Source organism: Lynx canadensis, chromosome B4 (genome assembly GCF_007474595.2).
Source record: "Lynx canadensis isolate LIC74 chromosome B4, mLynCan4.pri.v2, whole genome shotgun sequence".
Lineage (NCBI taxonomy): Eukaryota > Metazoa > Chordata > Mammalia > Carnivora > Felidae > Lynx > Lynx canadensis.
This window is the reverse complement of record NC_044309.1, coordinates 43,495,854-43,501,787: the sequence shown is the minus strand read 5'-3', so window position 1 is coordinate 43,501,787 and position 5,934 is coordinate 43,495,854.

The following is a 5,934-nucleotide window of genomic DNA, read 5'->3' as shown; positions in this document are numbered from 1 at the left end:
GACATGAGGTGGGTGGGGGACATGCGGCGCTCGCGGGTCCCCGCAGTGCGGCGAGCGCGCTAGCCGGCCGGTCCTCCCGCGCGTCCCCCAGTCCCTGCGTGCGGATAGGTGGGTGGGGACATCCGGCGCTCGCGGGTCCCCGCAGTGCAGCGCGCGCTGCCGGGTCTTTCCTCCGCGCGTCCCCCAGCGCCCCTGCGTGCGTGCATGCGTGCGGTGGCGCTCTCTAGCCGAGACTGGAGGAGTCGGGGGAAGTGGTGGCATCTCCCTCCTCTGCCCGGCGGGCGAGTTCTCCGGAGCTCCAGGGGCGCTGCCATCCCTCCTACCCCCTCTCACCCTCAGCTATTTTCCTACCCAGGGCTCCTGCCCCGGTGCCATCCCTCCAGTGTGGGGGGGGGGGGGGGGCTGGCGGGGAAGGAGACGCTGATTCTGGATTAAGGGAGGCCCCCGGTGACCTGGACAGGGCCAGTTTTGGTGACGTGGTAAGGGAAAAACAAAAGCAAGCAAACAAACCAGACTTACCCCTACGGGTTCAAGAGAGGACAGAGGAGAAGTGAAGAGGGGATTGTAGGCCTCCTTTCTGAAGAGCTGTAACCGCTGGGAATTGTAATCCACACAGTGCAATCGTGGTTAAAGCTATAGATCTTTAACCCGAAAGGATCCTTAACTTCTCTAGACATTGGTTTATGTTAACTTATTTAGGAGTGAAATCGGTTTGCTTAAAACCATCGTTTTACCCCTGCCAGAGAATTAATCTCCTAGGCACTAGGGCGCAAAGTGAGTTTGGAGAGTAATCTGATAAGAGCAACATTGTTTGCAAGGGTGGGTCCGGTCACAGAGGACTGTGGCGGGACTGGAGCATCGAAGCTTCAAGATGGGGAGTAGAAACTGGGAAGGAGAACACTGAAAGAATAAAGTTGAATGGCAATAAGAAAAACACAATATCCTTCACAAGGCTTCCGGAGGCTCCCCATGCTGACAGTCGTCACATTATCTTATTTACATTTTGCCACCAGAAGCCTCTAGATCTCTACTTGTTCATCAGAGAGATCGCCTTACCAAGAAACATGCTAGTGGTTTTCAGAGAAGAATGACACCTGGTTGGAGAGCCGAACAATGTGCAAAGAAAAACTTAACTGCTGTGGTCATGACCCAGAATCCAAACAAACACGTGAGGACTTGAATACATGCCTGGAAATGTCCATAGTTGGTTAGTTAGTAAGGGAATTGTCTCTGCAATTATGTTTTTGTTATTCCTTTCTGTGACATAACAAGAAAAAAAACCAACTAATAATCCATTGTGAAAAGAGGATTTTGAGTCAGTCATTGAGTAACTACCCATTGGTTACTATCTTTAGTTCCTAGGAAACATAACAAACAGGTGCCTCTCCACCTGAGGGTATCATAGAGTGAACTAGCAGAGATAGTCAAGGATTTTTTTGCTGTCAAAGAGCCTTTCGGAAAAATGCTCAAATATCCTATCAGCAATGCTGATAATGTAATTTTGGGGTGTTGTTCAAGTTTAGAAGATCTTCATTGCTGTTTCCCAAATGAAGTACGACCTGCTCTTCACACAGGGCTTCTAATGGGGATGTCCTTAGCTCCAGGACAAAGCATTGGCCGGAACTTGACTCTTCTACCCGCCGGCAGTTCTTTATTTTCACCGCCCGTTGGGCAGGACTCAACACCATCCCCTGTCACCATCACAAATCCTTCATTCCAGAGCATAATAGGACGCATATGTGTTACTGAAAGTTTATAGAGAGTTTAATCAGAGAGGATCATAGTGCATAGGATAAGCCATTTTTTAAAACGACATCATTTCTTGCTTCCATGCCGTTTATTTCTTGAAAACAGAGCAGACAGCTGATCTCCCTGATGTCACCCCTGCCTTCTAGGTATTGCTTCAGGAGAATCACACAACTTTAAGGGCATCTGGCTCCGGAAGTTCACCTACCCAGCAGCATGCCTTGAGTTCACGCTGCCGGCGTAAGCTCTAAGAACCTTCCCCTTTATTTATCTTTCTTCAATCGTGTGTTTCGTGTCTACACATTCTAGTCCATTCTTCTTAACCTACTGTCTTAAACGGCGTATGGAACAAAATGAAATGTGGGCTAATGATTTACTCTGAACACGGACTTTAAAGCCATACCGTAATATAATGAAGGCTTCACGAAAAACGGGTCCACAGGGTTGTACCACTCCAAATTAAGGGACTTAAAGTGACAAGACTTTTGTGTCAATGCGTCTGCGTTTTATTGCTGCTGTCATCCCTTGCTGGTGAAACTCCTGTTCCTCTGTAGGCATATTTTCATCCCTTACTTCTCATCCACTGTTTATATATAGCTTGTGAACCGATCGAAGAGTCAAGCCCCTTGGAATTGTGCATAGTATAACTACAAAACTGATTTTGAATCCAGATCGGAATGGGACACGCTTCTGAAAGGTACATATTAGCTTTATTTTGAGCACATTGTTTCAGCAGACCTCTATAAATTGACCGGGTATTTTAAAGTATTTATGTCTCTGCTTATTAATGTATATTTTTTTATTTTGAACTCAATTACGGGACTTTTTCCTCAAATAAAATTTAGTCAAATGTTTTAACTCTTGAGTACTATACAGTTTCTGGTGACTGAATGCACATTTCCTAATGTATAGAAGCAGCGTGTGTCAAAGATGTCCTGGGAGTGATTCAGTTAATAGGGTCCCATATTTTCCCTTTTACAAATAAGGCTGCGGGGCGCCTGGGTGGCTCAGTCAGCTAAGCATCCAACTTTGGCTCAGGTCATGATCTTGTGGTTTGTGAGTTCCAGCCCCAGGTTGGGCTCTGTGCCGACATCCCAGAACCTGGAGCCTGCTTCAGATTCTGTGTCTCCTTCTCTCTCTGCCCCTCCCTTGTTTGCACTCTGATTCTCTCCTTCTCAAAAATAAATAAACATAAAATTTAAAAGGAAAAAACAGATAAGGCTGCAAGATACATTACTACATGGGTACTTATTCTGAGATTTTCTCCCCATTAGAAAAGTACAAATATATATACATTCATTATATATATACACACACACACACACACACACACATATATATATATAGCAAGTGCATTCTTCAACTTTATTGGATATTGACAAATTTTTCTTAGAAAGTACAAGTATATATTCTTCAATATCTATATCTATATCTGTAGAAAGTATATATATATATATATGTTCTTCAACTTTATTAGATATTGACAAATTTTCCTTAAAAGTAATTTAACTGGGACACCTGTATAATTGAGTCTATTAAATGTCTGACCCTTGGTTTCAGCTGAGGTCATGATCTCACAGTTTGTGGGTTCAAGTCCCGTGTTGGCCTCTGGGCTGACAGTAATCATTTATACTTTTATTAGACAATAATGAGAATTATACAAAATGATTGGTCCTTGACTCCTCAAATATTGCCTCTCTTATTTTTTTCTTTTATTTTTTTTCTCCTAGAATTTTTATTAGACATTTTCTGGAATGTTCTCATTCATCATTCAGGTTTTGAAATGTCTTACATATTTTTAATCTTTTTATTATCCTCAGTTTTAACTGAATCAGTTGTTCTCTACTTCATTAAAAAATTTACTATTATGTTTTTCATTTGTGAAAGCTGTATTCACTTATGTAAAAATGTTATTCTTGAGGTGCCTGGGTGGCTCAGTTGGTTGAGCATTCAACTCTTGATTTTAGCTCAGGTCATGATCTCAGGGTCATGTGCTTGAGCCTCACATGGGTCATGTGCTTGAGATTCTCTCTCTGCCCCTCTCTGCTGCTTACATTCTTTCTCTCTCTAGAAATAAATAAGTAAATAAATAAATAAATAATTTCTTGTGGGTTCTTCTGTTTCTAATCCTCCTGTTTGTTGCTTCTGTTGACTCAGATAGTGTTTTTGGTTTTCTATTATGAACTAACCTTCAGTATGAATTTTCCCACATTGTGGAAGTGTCACTCCAGAATAATTTTTTTTTAATTTTTTTTAATTGACATAAAATCAGCATAATGTAAAATCAACTCTTTTAAAGTGAATAACTCAGGGCACCTGGGTGGTTCAGTCGGTTGAGCATCCGACTTTGGCTCAGGTTGTGATCTCACGGTCCGTGAGTTCAAGCCCCACATCGGGCTCTGTGCTGACAGCTCAGAGCCAGGATCCTGCTTCCGATTCCGTGTCTCCCTCTCTCTTTCCGCCCCTTCCCTGCTCATACTCTCTCTCTGTCAAAATAAATAAACATTAAAAAAACAAGTTAAAGTGAATAACTCAGTGGCATTTAGTTCATTCACAACATTGCTAAACCACCACCCCTACCTGGTTCAAAATCATTTCAATTATCACAAGAGGAACCCTCATACTCGTTAAGCAGTTGCACCCCATTTCTCACCACCACAGGTAGCCCCTGTCAGCAACCAAGCTGCATCCGTTTCTGTGTTTTCACCTCTCTGGATATTTCATATATACGGAATCCTACACTGGGTGACCTTTTTTGTGTGGCTTCCTCCACTTAGCATAATGTTTTCAAGGATCATCCACATTGTAGCGTGTGTCAGTGCTTCATTTTTTTTTATGTCTAAATAATACTCCAACTCCAGCATCCCTTTGCATTTGTTTCTCCTCGTCACTGTGGATTTATTGATGGTTTAACATCATTGTGTGTGTGTGTGTGTGTGTGTGTGTGTGTGTCAGTTTCATGCCCCCGTGTGGCAAGACCAAAAGCAAACAAAACATAAACATCAAAATCAAGAGAAGTTCCAGCCCTTTTTTGCTTTCTGCTGTAAGCTCGAGTGCCTTACGTCAAGATGGGCAAGTTCACGGAACCCGGAAAAGTGGTGCTGCTCCTGGCTGAACATTACTCTGGACACAGAGTAGTTATCGTGAAGAACATTGATAATGGCGCCTCAGACTGTTCATAGAGCCATGTTCTGTTGGCTGGAATTGACTGCTATCTGCTCAAAGTGACAGCTGCCATGGGCAAGAAGAAAACGCCTAGAGGTCAAAGACCAAGTTCAAGTCTTAGGTGAAAGTTTGTAACTACAATCAGCTTGTGCCCACAAGGTACTCTGTGGATGTCGTCTTGGACAAAAATGTCACGTGAGTGTGGCAGGGGCAGAGAGAGAGGAAGACACAGAATCTGAAGCAGGCTCCAGGCTCTGAGCTGTCAGCACGAGCCCAACGTGGGGCTCAAACCCGGGACCACGAGATTATGACCTGAGCCGAAGTGGGACACTTAACTGACTGAGCCACCCAGACACCCCTACAGGGACCATGCTCTTAAATGTAAGGCCCAACAGGGAGGAGCCAAGATAACAGAACAGCAAGGAAGTTTTTTGCCTGTCTCGTGTCCATGAAATACAGCCAGACCAAAACTAAACCATCCTACACACCTAGAAAACTGATTGGAGGATTAACACAACAATCTGCACAACCTGAACCACAGAATTCAGCAGGTACATGGTGTGGAGAGGTGAACTTGGGAAGACAGAAGCCGCGGAGGGCAGGGAGCCACTTTTGCATGCAGAGAGAAGACAGAGATGGGGGGGGGGGGAGAATATGGGAAAAGCACCCATCCCCAAAAGCAGCTGGAGAGAAGTTGAAAATTGGAAACAGCCACAAGGACTGAACTAAAAAGGGAGAAAGGAGAGGGTTTAAATTCCATTAAGACTATAAACAGGGGGAGTACAGAGTCTGCAACTCCGCAACTCAATACGTGGCGCTGATCTGGTGGGAAAGGCAAATCCCCAGGAGCAGAGTAGGTCCAGGAGGTTCTCAGGGCACACTGGGAGAAGCGGTTCCACTGTTGGAAGCACATTTGGTAGAGGCTGTGAGGCCACCTGGGCCCAGCAGACCCTAGAGAACGGCCACATTCGCTGGTGCTAGAACAAGGTCGTTGGGGTGCCAGATGTGTGTTGTGATTTTCCA